The sequence below is a fragment of the Panthera pardus genome, unplaced genomic scaffold, assembly GCF_024362965.1.
Source record: "Panthera pardus isolate Hobbes unplaced genomic scaffold, ASM2436296v1 HiC_scaffold_2, whole genome shotgun sequence".
Lineage (NCBI taxonomy): Eukaryota > Metazoa > Chordata > Mammalia > Carnivora > Felidae > Panthera > Panthera pardus.
The window spans coordinates 28,748,921-28,762,568 of record NW_026526765.1 but is presented as its reverse complement, the minus strand read 5'-3'; the positions used below and the strand labels follow the sequence as shown (position 1 = coordinate 28,762,568).

The 13,648-nt window shown below is 41.3% G+C and overlaps 1 long non-coding RNA gene across 1 annotated transcript; it reads left to right on the top strand.

Moving 5' to 3' along the window:
• Positions 1-5,660: 5,660 nt before the first annotated feature.
• LOC109260107 (uncharacterized) lies at positions 5,661-10,274 on the top strand. The gene is made up of 3 exons (XR_008423682.1): positions 5,661-6,015; positions 7,645-7,790; positions 10,047-10,274. It is a non-coding gene; the product is annotated as an uncharacterized LOC109260107 (long non-coding RNA).
• The last annotated feature ends 3,374 nt before the right edge of the window (positions 10,275-13,648 follow it).

Here is a 13,648-nt window from a genome sequence, read left to right as displayed (position 1 = left end):
CTTGTATATATAAATCACATCTTCCTTATCCATTCATCAGTTGATGGACATTTAGGCTCTTTCCATAATTTGGCTATTGTTGAAAGCACTGCTATAAACATTGGGGTACATGTGCCCTATGCATCAGCACTCCTGTGTCTATCCTTTGGGTAAACTCCTAGCAGTGTGCTATTGGTGGGTCATGGGATAATTCTATTTTTAATTTTTTGAGAAACCTCCATACTGTTTTCCAGAGCAGCTGCACCAGTTTGCATTCCTACCAGCAGCGCAAGAGGGTTCTTGTTTCTCCACATCCTCGCCAGCATCTGTAGTCTTCTGATTGGTTCATTTTAGCCACTCTGACCAGTGTGAGATACCAGTGGTATCTCAGTGTGGCTTTGATATGTATTTCCCTGATGATGAGTGACATTGAGCATCGTTTCATGTGTCTGTTGGCCATCTGGATGTCTTCTTTGGAAGAAATCTGCCCATTTCTTTACTGGATTATTTGTTTTTCGGGTGTGGAGTTTGGTGAGTTCTTTATAGATTTTGGACACTAGCCCTTTATCCAATATGCCATTTGCAAATATCTTTTCCCATTCCGTTGGTTGCCTTTTAGTTTTGTTGATTGTTTCCTTTGCAGTGCAGAAACTTTTTATCTTGATGAGGTCCCAATAGTTCAGTTTTGCTTTTAATTCCCTTGCCTTTGGAGATGTGTCAAGTAAGAAATTGCTGTGGCTGAGGTCAAAGAGGTTGTTGTTTATAGCAGCATTATCAACAATAGCCAAACTGTGGAGAGAGTCCAGATGTCTATCATCTGATGAATGGATAAAGATGTGGTGTATATATGTATACACGCATACCCACAATGGAATATTACTCAGCCATTAAAAGAATGAAATCTTGCCATTTGCAACGACATGAATAGAGCTAGAGTGTGTTATGCTAAGCAAAATAAAATCAGAGGAAGACAAATACTCATATGTGGAATTTACAACATGAACATAAGGAAAGGGAAGGAAAAATGAGATAAAAATAGGGCGGCAAACCACAAGAGACTCTTATGTATAGAAAAACAGAGTTGATGGAGAGAGGTGGGTGGGGAATGGGCTAAATGAGTGATGTGTATTACGGAGGGCACTTGTGATGAGCACTAGGTTATATGTAAGTGATGAATCATTAAGTTCTACACCTGAAACCCATTTTACCATCTGTATTAAATAGAAGTTATTTTTAAAACAATTTTAACATTCATTTTTCAGAGACCGAGACAGAGCATGAGTGGGGGAGAGGCAGAGAGAGAGGGAGACACAGAATCTGAAGCAGGCTCCAGGCTCTGAGCTGTCAGCACAGAGCCTGACACAGGGCTCAAACTCATGAACCTCAAGATTATGACCTGAGCTGAGGTCAGACGCTTAACGGACTGAGCCACCCAGGCACCCCTGCATTAAGTAGAATTTAAATAAAAGTTTTAAATAAAAACAATACCATTTATATTAGTCCTAGCTAATGCAATTTAAGACAAGTAAAGGCAATAAAAGATACACAGATTTGGAAGGAAGAAATAAAGCTGTCTTTGTTAGCAGAAGACATGGTGTCTGTGTAGAAAATCTAAAAGAATTGACAAAAAAACCCTCCTGGAATAAGTGATTATTATAGCAAGTTTGCAGGGTCTAAAGTAATATGCAAAAGTCAATCACTTTCCCATATAGCCAATGGACAAGTGAAATTTAAATTAAAAACACAATACCATTTATATTAGCACACCCCAAAATGAGCTATTTAGGTATAAATCTGACAAAGTATATATGAGATGTATATGAGGAAAAGTACAAAACTGATGAAAGAAATTAAAGAACTAAATAACTGGAGAGATTCCATGTTCATGGAGAGAAGAGTCAACACTCTCAAGGTGTCAGTTCTTCCCAACCTACAGAGTCAATGCAATCCCAATAAAAATTCCAATAAATTATTTTGTGGATATTGACAAACTAATTCCAAAGTTATATGGTGAAGCAAGAGACCCAGAAAAGCCAACACAATGTTGAAGAAGAACAAAAGTCAGAGAATTGACACTACCCAACTTCAAAACTTACTATGCAGCTACAGTAATCAAAACATTGTGGGATTGACAAGACTAGACAGATGAGTTAAACACAATAGAAAGCCCAGAAATAGACCCACATATAGACAATTGATCTTTGACAAAGGAATGAAGGTACTTCAATGGAGGAAGGATAGTCTTTTCAGCAAATGATGCTGAAACAACTGAATAGCCACATGCAAAAAAAAAAAAAAAAAAAAAAATCTAGACACTGCTGACTTTACATTTTTCACAAAAATTAACTCAAAATGAATCATAAATCTGAAACTGTAACAAAACTATAAAACTTCTAGAAGATAACAGAAAACAGGTGACTTTGGGCTTGGCAATGAATATATATATCACACAAAAATGTGTATGTGCACAAGAAAACATACAAGAATGTTCATAGCAGCATTATTCATAATAGCCTCAGCCATAAACAGTTCAATAAACAGAATAGATTTATTTATCCAACATGATGGATATGTACATAAAAAACCAAATGAAAATGAGTTAATTGCAGCTATGCAACAACATAGATGAAACAAAATGTGTATCAAAAGAAGGTAGACGTGAAAAAGTAATATAGTGTGATTACACTTAGACAAACTTCAAAAGCAGCCAAAACCAAGTATAGTAAAAATATGAATGCTCTGTAGTAAAACCATAAGAAAATTAAGGAAGAAATAACCATAGATGTCAGACTATTGCTTAACTTTGAGGAGGAGGAAGGGATTAGTGATTGAAGTGCAGCGCAAGAGAATCTTCTGCATTGCCTGTGTTCTCTTTGTAGAGTGGCACTTATTTTTATTTTTTAATATTTACTGATTTTGGGGAGAGCCCAAGTGGGGATGGGGGCAAAGAGAGGGGAACAGGAGATCTGAAGTGGGCTCTGCACTGACAGGCTGACAGCAGAGAGCCTGATGTGGGGCCTGAACTCAGGAACCATGAGATCATGACCAGGGCCAAAGTCAGACACACAACCGACTGAGCCACCCAAGTGCCCCTGTAGGGTGGCAATTTTATAGGTGTTCACTTTGTAATGAATTGTTGAGTAGTGTTGAGTAGTTATGTGTACTTTGTATTTGCATTTTATTTTGTAATGTTAACATCTTTAGAGAGAATTAAATTATATAATTTACCATATAAATTGGGAGTGGGGGAAGCTGCATTATAGTGTTCTAAGCTCATGGTAACATGCAGAAGGAATGAAGATATCGCTTAAGCTAGACTTTGTTAAGGATGCATGCTATAATCTCTCTGGTCGTCATCGAAAGAATAGAAATAGGAAATAGCTTCAAATACAGGAAAGTTGGAATGACCAAAAAAAAAAAAAAAAAATCCAATTCAAAACAGCAAAAGAACAAAAACAGGCAAAAACTAACCTTTATTATTTAGAAATGCACACATAGTTGGGCACACTATAAAGTCATATGTGAAGTGATTTAACATTTAAGTCAGAGTAGTGCTTCTGGGAGGAATGGACATTCAGGGGTATAGCTCAGAGGGGCTTAGGGTTACTAAGGGCAACAAATTTCTTCACTTGGGTGTTTTTTACAAGCATGTTTCTACTTATCAACTATATACATTATACACTATACACAATATACATTTGTATCGTATGCACTTTTCTGAATGTCTCTATTTCAAAATGTAAAGGATTTTAAAAAGTCAGTTTCTATAAATCACATTAATAGTTGAAAACAGCAAAATCACATCAACATCTCAAATGCTGAAAACAGTTTGATAAAATTCATTTATATATTTTTAAAGTCCCATTTTTTAAAAGAACATTCTTTTTTTTTTTTTTGATAAAGGATGAGTATCTATATATGTATATATACACATGAATGCATATAAAGAGGAACCTAAAACTACTGCAGATATCATCCTTAATGCTACAGGCTTTACCTTTGAGTTCCAGAACAAGCCAAGGATGCCTACCATCAGCACTTCTATTCAGCATTGTATGTTCCATAATTATAAGACAAGAGAAATAAAAGGCCTAAGGATGAGAAAAGAAGAAGGAAACTTTTATTTATCTTGATTTTGATGGTTATGTATGTGGAAGATCCAAAAATATAGAGGAGCTCCTGGGTGGCTCAGTCCATTAAGCCTCCTGCTCTTGGTTTAGGTTCAGGTCATGATCTCCGGGTTCTGGAGTTGGGGCCCATCATTGGACTCTGTGATGATAGTGTGGAGCCTGATTGGGATTCTCTGTCTCCCCCTCTCCCTGCCCCTTCCCTCTCTGCCCCCTTCTCTCTCTCTCAAAAATAAATAAACATTTAAAAAACACCAACAATATACATCTTACTGTAAGAATCGATAAGAAAGTGGCATTTCTTAATATGGTGTTTGGATCCCCTGAATCCTGGTTAAGTCAGAGACTCCCAGTAAATCTGAACCTCAGATTCCTTTGTCAGAAAAAGTTGGGGAATGAGATCGTTTATAACAGAGCTCATCAGGGTGGTTGTGAGGATTATAATCAAATAATGTATTTGAAAATGCCAAAATAAATGATGCTACCTTAACACCAAAAAAAAAAAAAAAAAAAAAAAAAAAGGAAGGAAGATAGGAAGGAAAGGTAGAAGGGAGGGAGGGAAGAAAGGCAAAGCAAGGCAAGGCATAGTGCTGCCCCATAGCAGACACTCATTTATTACGAAACAGCGAACATCCTCGTGGTCAAGCTCATCCTCTTCCTTCAGAGCCTTATCTGGAAGTCATCTTTCAGAGGGGCCATCCCTACTTAATTTTTTTTCCTTAAAACTTAGCACTACCTAACATACTATTGCCAATACTGTACTCATCTCCGTAACAGAAGTTCCGTGAGGAATGATTTTTGTTTTGTTTGCACACCCACTCTTGCCTGACCCATACTAAGTGTTCAATAAATTTGTGTTGAATGGGTGAATTTACTCAGTCGCCATCCCCACCCGATTTGTGCTACTGCTAATTATCGGAGGTACCGGGGCTTGAGTGGGATATTGTTAAAACATCAACACCTCTGGGGGGAGATTTAAACAGCATCGCCACCCTCTGGGGGAAGAAGGGGAGAATTGGAGATCAGGTATGTGTGACTATTAGAATTAGTGAGAAGGGCAATGGGCACCCCAAAGTCAGAAGAAAGGTCCAAAAAAAGGGACCCTGGGATACGAAAAGAAGAATCCGGGTATCCCGAGTTAGCATTCCAGGCTAGCGCTGCTGAGTTTCACCTGCCCACTTCAAGGAGGTGCCTGTCCTCACGAGATTTTCATGCAGACCCTCCAACCCCGGATTTCTAGGCAGGGCCAAAGAGGTGGGCCCCAATAGCTATCAAAGGGCCGAGCAGGGGCGGGGAAAAGAAGCCAGGCCAGACCCTTGGCTGCGACCCGGTCGGAGAAGGCACCCCGCCCTCGGGTCCTGCAGCCTGGAGTTCACCCTCCATGCGGTGCCAGGCCCACGGCGCAGCACAGCGCCCGGCGTGGCGGGCACCGCGCGCGCGAGTAGCGCAGGGCCGACCGCGCTGCTTCTGGCGTTGCTGCCGCCGGGGCTCTTGCTGCCGGAAGGCGCCCAAATCCTGGCCGCGTCCTCTTGGGGTGAGTGCCGGGCGGGCAGCGCGCGCGCTTGGACCGCCCCTCCGCGGCTGGGCTGGGGAAGCCCCCGGAGGCTGCGCCGCCGCGCGCCGGCGGAAGGTGACTGCAGGCGGGCGCCTGGAGGCGGCGCCGGCGAGGACTGTGCCCTTTGCCCTAGGCGGTCTCCGCCAGCCTTCCCTCGCTCCTTCACGTCAATCTGGTCGGGCAGAGTTCTGGCGCGGGAGTGAGGACGGGCTGCAGGGACCGTTCGTTAACTTTAAACAGAGCAAAGAGCAATGTTATGTAAGCAAAAAAAATGAATGAATGTATGTGGAGATAGCAAAGGAACTACAATTCAGGACAAGGAACCTATGGCGAAGCCCAAGAGACGAAGAGAAGGTCAGCTTTTATTAGGTCTGAGGAGGAAACTGGGGAGGGTTTATTCTGAACAAAATTTCCTTGGAGAAGAACAAGGGTTTGAGACTCGGGTAGTTTCTCATTGGTTGCAGGCAGCTGGGGCAGGTTGAGAGCTCCTTTCCTTTTCTTAAAGGCAGGAGATAAAAAAAAAAAAACTCCCGTGTGAAAAGTGCCTCCCGTGGTGGAAACAAGGATCTTCCTTCTTCCTGCTGCTTCCGTGGGCTGTGTGGTGCGTGCGTGAGAGCTCCCCCTTCAGGGCTTCCTCGCTCTATTTTAAAGGTTTCCTTTATTTTCACACCCACCACGTCTGAATTCTTACTGGAGCCAAGCTCAGACCCAAAATAAGTACCCCCCCCCCCCCCCCCCCCCGCACAAAGCATTTACACTGAAAGGAAGTTTCTAGTTTTAAGGACTAGTTCCACCTCCGCCCCATGACTGCCTCCTGGGCTCACTTTCCAGCCACTTTCTGGTTTCCACTGTAGCAAAAATTCCCAAAGAGGAGGATACCCCTCCTCTTTGGGTATCTAGGATACCCCTGATCTGCTGTCTGCTATAGGAAGTCGTAGGTATACCACCAAGTGGAATTAGGTTTTGGAGCTTGATTAAGGGGCATGACCTTAAAATTTTTTTTTTTATTTTTAATATTTATGTTAGAGACAGAGTATGAGGGGGGTAGGGTCAGAGAGAGAGGGAGACTCCAGGTTCCAGGCTCCGAGCTGTCGGCACAGAGCTCATTGTGGGGCTCAAACCCACCAACCAGTGAGATCATGACCTGAGCCTAAGTCAGACACTCAACTGACTGAGCCACCCAGGTGCCCCAAGGGGCTTGACCTTTTAAAAAATGTAGTCTATTTCCTAGAAAGAAGAATGTTTTAAGCTCTAAGTAAGTCCTCAAGAACTTATCACATTGTCGTGGATAGAGCCCCTCCCGTTGCAGAATTTTTTTTTTTTACCTCACTTCCTCAGAATTTATTGTCTCCCCACCTGGAAAAACGAAGAAGTGGACACAAAATAAAATGAGCAGCAGGCAAAAGTTTATTAGAATATAAGATTAGAAAGTAATTATAGTATGAAAGCTCTCTTTACAGAGAGGGGACCTTTGAAAGTGAATGCCCCCAACTATGGGCAAGGGACTTTATCTAATATGGTTTTGGTCCATTCCCCCCCCCCCCCCCAACTTTTTTTTCCTTTGTTGGCCTGATAACTGTAGGTGCTGAGTTGTTCATTTCTGTGGGAAACGTGAGTGGGGGAGGGAGTAGGTAGTGTTTGTTACATTCTTAAGAAAAACTTTAAGTCTGAGGGAGTTTCTCTCATGGTCAGATGTTCCCAGCACTGTTTTAAAATATGTGTTTTCTCTACATCCAGGGACCGCAAGTCCTAACCTTTTCCTCTCTACCTATCATTCTGGGTCACAGGCCAGGGAAACTGTAGAGGAGAGTTGCGGCAGGTGAGGGCTCAGAGAGTCAGGAATCATTCTGCATGAGGACTCTGAGGGTCCAGGGCGGGGTTGCCCATATAGGAAATGAAGAGGCAGATGAAGCTTTCCTTCTGCTCACCATCCAGCGAAGGTTTATCCTGAAGCTTCTCTGTTTCCCTACCCTCCCACCCTAGCCTTTCTCTTCATGGACCTCACAAAAATGAAGCCCTGTTCCCAAGGGGAAGCCATTATCTACTGATGGCCCAGGTATCTCAGATTCTTCAAGACCATGGGCATGATGTGATCTTACTTCAACAGAATGGACTTTCGTTCACATTAGGTATCCTGTCTTTCTATTCCATGTTCTGTCCAATAGAAATACAACATGAGCTATAAATGCAAGCCCCATGATGTATTTATATTCCAGAAGACACATGAAAAATAAAAACAGGTCAAACTAATTTTTATCATACATTTTATTGAACCTCATATATCCAAAATATCATTTCAACATGTAAACAATATAAAAATTATTAATGAGATAGTTCACATTTATTTGTGTTAAGTCTTTGAAATCTGGTGTGTATTTCACAATTCACACTAGCCACATTTCAAGTGTTCAGTAGCCACATGTAGCTGATGGCTGCCATACTGGACAGTAGTGTTTGGACCCTCCTACCATAGGTGATAAACCTTGCATATGTTAAATGTTCAGCAAAACTTCATTTTAGTTCTACTGAGTTATTACAATGAAAAATGATATGTGTGTGATATCTGTGTTTATTTCAAAGTCCATCTTAAACCATAACTCTAGCATAAGAAAGTTTGAAACACTGTTTCACTCTCCTCATCATCTTCTGCATCCCTCCATCTCACATCCTCTCACTTGTGTCTTCAACCCATTCATGCAAACCCTTTGCACACATTTCCAGATCAATTTGACAAAATGCTGCTTTATGTTGCATGAAACCTTGTGTATAATTTGTGGAGATTGGATCAAGATGATTTCTCTCTTTCTTTTTAGAGTAGGCTCCATGCCCAGTGTGGACCCCAACCTGGGGCTTGAACTCAAGACCCTAAGATCAAGACCCTGAGCTGAGAGATCAAGAGTCGGATGCTTAACCAACTGAGCCACCCAGGCACCCCATCACAATGATTTTTCTGATGACAATCCAGGAAAAGAAAACAGCAAAATTGCAGGAGAAACTTATCAAACAACTAATACAAGAAAAATTTCCAGAACTAAAATACGTGTAGCTCCATACTGAAAGATCCCACCTAGCATTCAACACAAAGAATAAAAAAATGACCTACACCAGGGGAAATCATGGTGACATTTCAGAATAGCAGTGATTAATAAAAAGCAATCTAAATGTTTTGGGGTGCCTGGGTGGCTCAGTCACTTAAGTGTTTGATTCTTGATTTCAGCTCATGTCATGATCTCACAGTTCCCACATGATCCCACAGAGAAGGTTTGAGCCCTGTATGGGACCCCACACTGACTGTCTAGAGCCTGCTTAGGATTCTCTCTCTCCCTCTCTCTCTCTCTCTGCCCCTCCCTGACTCACATGTGCTCTCTCTCTCTCTCTCAAAGTAAATATAAACTTAAAAAAAAAAAAAAACTATTTTAAAAGCAACCTAAATGTTTTGATATACTGCAATGATGAGTAGGACTCAGAATGGCATCAAACTTTTTAGCATTGACATACAGCAGTGGACACAGAAAACCCAACAAGACTTGACAGTAAAATAGTCTCAAAGGTTTTCCTTTTCATATACCACTTCTTAAGAAGTTATTACAGCGTTTAGTCCCAGCAGAACAAATGGGGTGACCAAGAAAGAGGAAGACAAAGGGTAAGTATATAGAAGTGGCAAAACAAAAGAGTGTTAAGATTTGTCCTAAGGTATCAGCTGTGCAGTTGGCCTGGAGAGCAGTTGGTCCAGGTTGAATTGATAGAAGAATCCAGGAAGAACATCTCTGGGGGGGAAAAAAAATTAGTCAATAAGTTGACCTTATTGAAAATCCTATTGAGAGAATATTGGAGGGAGTTGAGAGACTGGCCAATAGGCACAGAAACAAAACAAAACAAAACAAAACAAAACAAAAAACAAAACAGACCTAAACAAATGAAAAGTATTCCCTCTGTTCTCCCATCCTCCAACTAGATTTAGCAGGGAACATACACTTTTAGAGTGCGACCTACAGGGCCTAACACTATTTATGCAAGTCTTTTCTCTCTCATATTAAGTTAATGTTTATATTTTCTTTCTCTTTTTTTAAGTTTTTAAAAATTTATTTTGAGTGAGAGAGAGGAGAGAGAGAGAGAGAGAGCACGAGCAGGAGAGGGGAAGAGAGAGGGAGAGAGAGAATCCCAAGCAGGCTCCGCACTGCCAGCGCAGACCCTTATGTGCGTTTTGATGTCATGAACCATGAGGTCATGACCTGAGCCGAAATCCAGGGTTGGACACTTAACTGGCTGAGCCACCCAGGTGTTCCTATTTTCGTGTGCTAATTTCCAAAAATGTATACCAAATGTCTTGAATTTCTCAAAACTAGTCCCTGTGTTACTTAATTTTTTTTTCTTTTTTAATTAAGGCTCCATGCCAAATGTAGGGCTTGAACTCACAACCCTGAGATCAAGAGTTGCGTGCTCTACCGACTGAGCCAGGCAGGTACCCCTTTAAACATTTATTTTAAAAGCTTAATTTTTAAAATGTATCCCCACCAACATATATGAAATTGGTAGTAGCACATAGAGAGAATTACTGTACTAACTGCTAAGCTAATTACGTTGTTTGTACACTTCATAATGCCTACCTCTTTCTTTTTAAACACTTAACACACTGGTAACTTTTTCCTTGTAATGATTTGCTCAATATCTGCTTTCCCTGTCAAACCGTAAGCTCCATGAGAGCAAAGATCATGTTTTCCTTGCACACTATGAGATCCACAGAACCTATCATAGTGTATGGCATATAGTAGGCAGAAAGTAAACATTTAATTACACTACCTAAAGATCAAGATGTATAAAAATACTAGGCCAAATTATAAGTTACATCTTCCTTGACTAGTTTTTTAGTTACTGAAACCTTTGATACCATCCCAGATATAACTGGGAAAATTATCTTGACTTGATCGTTGGATTCAAGAAGCCTTCTTGGACTCTTCTCTCTCTGGCTTAAAGTAGTTGTCTGCCTGCACCCCCCACCCTCCAATCCAATCAGAACACCCTCATCAAACTTACTATGACCTAAAATGACTGCCCATTTGGCCGCATTTATTTTCTCCTCATAATCTTGTGACCTTTTGGAAGAAGGCTGCCCTGCTCATCACACTGCTGAAGTGACAAAACAAATTCCTCTCTCTTGTCCCCAGTAATTGTCAGTAATTATCCTCATAGAAAGTATTTTCTTCATTGAAACAGCACTTTTAACCACTTTTTGTCCCAACATTATTTCATTCCATCTTCTTTTCCCTGAACCAATTTTATTATTAAAATTTTTTTTAATGTTTATTTATTTTTGAGAGAGAGAGAGAGAGAGAGACACACACACACACACACACACACACAGAATCTGAAGTAGGCTCCAGGCTCTGAGCTGTCAGCACAGAGCCCAACATGGGGCTCAAATCCATGAACCATGAGATCATGACCTGAGCGGAAGTCTGACACTTGATGGACTGAGCCACCCAGGCACCCCCAATTTTATTTTTTTAATGTTTGTTTATTTATTTATTTTTATTTAGAGTGCGAGCTGGGGAGGGGCACAGAGAGAGGGAGAGAGAGGATCCTGGTCAGTCTCTGTGCCCGACGCAGGGCTCAATCTCATGAACCGTAAGATCATGACCTGAGCCAAAATCAACAGTTGGAGGCTTAACCAACTGAGCCACCCAGGCATCCATCCAGAACCAATTTTAGAAATAGTTGAGCCATTTAAATAGGCATGAATGGTGGTATACCCTGTGTCCTTATGTTAGGATAAATGCATATTTGCCTTCTCTCTCTCTCAGGAGGGCGCTTCTGAACCCTGGCTGCATATTAGAATTACCTGAGGAGCTTTGAACAAATGCTTATGTTTGGGGTTCACTTTCAGAAAGTCTCTTGTAAACTATTTATGGTGAAGTCCAGGCATAGATATATTTGTAACGCTCCCCTATAGCACAAAGAGTAGAGACCTTCCTCCTGGAGCCATGTTTCTGTTTTCCCCTTCACCACTCTCCAGAGGTTCTCTCTAAGTGTTGGGCCTTCACTTTAGCAAAAGGAGATCATGCAGCTGATTGCTGATCTTCAGTTCATAAGTCAAGTGCCTAAATCCTGGGCATGAGTAGTAGGAATCTCATGTTTCAGCCCATATTCTGCATCCTGAATCATCAGTGCAGAATCACTTTGGTGTGGCATTTGTCAAATGTTGTATAAACCATAGCAAATGTTTAACCATTATTAAAAGAAAAGTAAATGAATCCCCAATAAAACAAAGTAAATCCTCAAGTAAAAGCTGACACAGGACATTAATCTTCAGCAGGGTTCTTGGAATCTGTATCATAGAAGAGGCCCTGAGAGGGAGGTAAAAGTACAAAATCCTCATTCACTGGCCCTTAAGTGGGAACCCCAAGCACCAGTCACCTTTTTGAAGGATTTGTTGCCAGTGGAGTGTGAAGACATCCATTGGTCCAATAGTTGAAAGCAAGAAACCAGCAGATGTCACTAACACACAGCTTTTACAGTGGTTTCTCCAATGGAAAAAACTGTTTTTTCACTTGTGTTCATGAGACCCTGTCATCAAGATGCTCACAGCTGCCGGAAAACAAGTCCTACACACAGGTATATTTAAGAACAAAGTTTGCCGGGCACCTGAGTGGCTCAGTTGGTTGGGTGTCCAACTTCGGCTCAGGTCATGATCTCATGGTTCATGGGTTCAAGCCCCGCGTTGGGCTCTGTGCTGACAGCTCAGAGCCTGGGGCCTGCTTCGGATTCTGTGACTCCCTCTCTCTCTGGCCCTCCCCCACTCACACTCTGTCTCTCTCTGCCTCTCAAAAATAAATAAAAATGTAAAAAAAAAAAAAAAAAGGACAAAGTTTGCATATAATTGGAGGTCTTACAGAACGTCATGGATGAGCTTCAGGATTCAACCAGTGGAGAGAGATCAGAGACACCAGCCATAGCTGGTAATATGTCCCACAGCAGGAAGAGCACCAAAAGATGGGTAGGATTTTGATGAGGGGAAGAAAGGAAGAGGAAGAAAGCAGGAACATTCTAAGCATCAGAAAGAATTATAGCAAAGAAAAAACACGGAAATGCCATGGTAGATTTGGAGGTCATGAAAGGACCAGTATCTGGATCAGAAAGTTCTCAGGAGAGAGCAGTAGAACAGGTTGCTGCCAAAAGTGCTTTCTGGGTGTTCACTTCTGGTGTGAAGATTCTTTAGTGTGTTTGAAGATTAACACCATTTGTGAATATTGAATATCTCTCACTTCTTTTTTTTTCCTTTTTTTGCAGGAGCTCATTTACAAACCTTTTAAAGGTCATGTAGCTTCATGACACAACTCAGTGTAGTCATTTGTTAGGAAGGACAGATATTATGGGCTCCTTAAAGAATGAGAGTTTTGACCTAGTGGTGGTTGATGCTATAGGATCGTTACACTTTCCTGGTTGCTGAGAAACTTGGAAGGCTGTCTGTGACCTCTTTACTAGCACATTTGGAATATCAATTTTGGGCTGTCTGAACCTGTGTCTTGCATGGCCTCCCTGACAGATCACATGGATTTCTGAGACCAGGTGAAGAACTCTCTGATGTTCTTCATTTCAACCTTGAGCAAATGGTATATATTCATACTCAGTTTGATGACACTATCAAGGAACATTTCCCAGAAGGCTCTAGGTCAGAGCTATTTCATCTTCAACTGAAAGCAGAGCTGGGGTTTGTTAGTTTTGGCTTTGTCTTTGTCTTTGCCTTTGCCTGGCCACAGCTTCCCAACACTGTGTATGTTGGACACTTAATGGCCAAACCTGATGAGCCAATAATTCAGGTAAGTAAAACCTTTGTGCCCCATTGGACATGAGGAATCACCTTCATGATGGTGTTGTTAGTGCACAGATGGCAATTGCTCAGACAAGGGGTAAATCTAGGTTTTTTAAAATTTTCTTTTAACATTTTTTAAATGTTTATTTATTTTTTGAGAGAAAGAGAAAGAGTGTG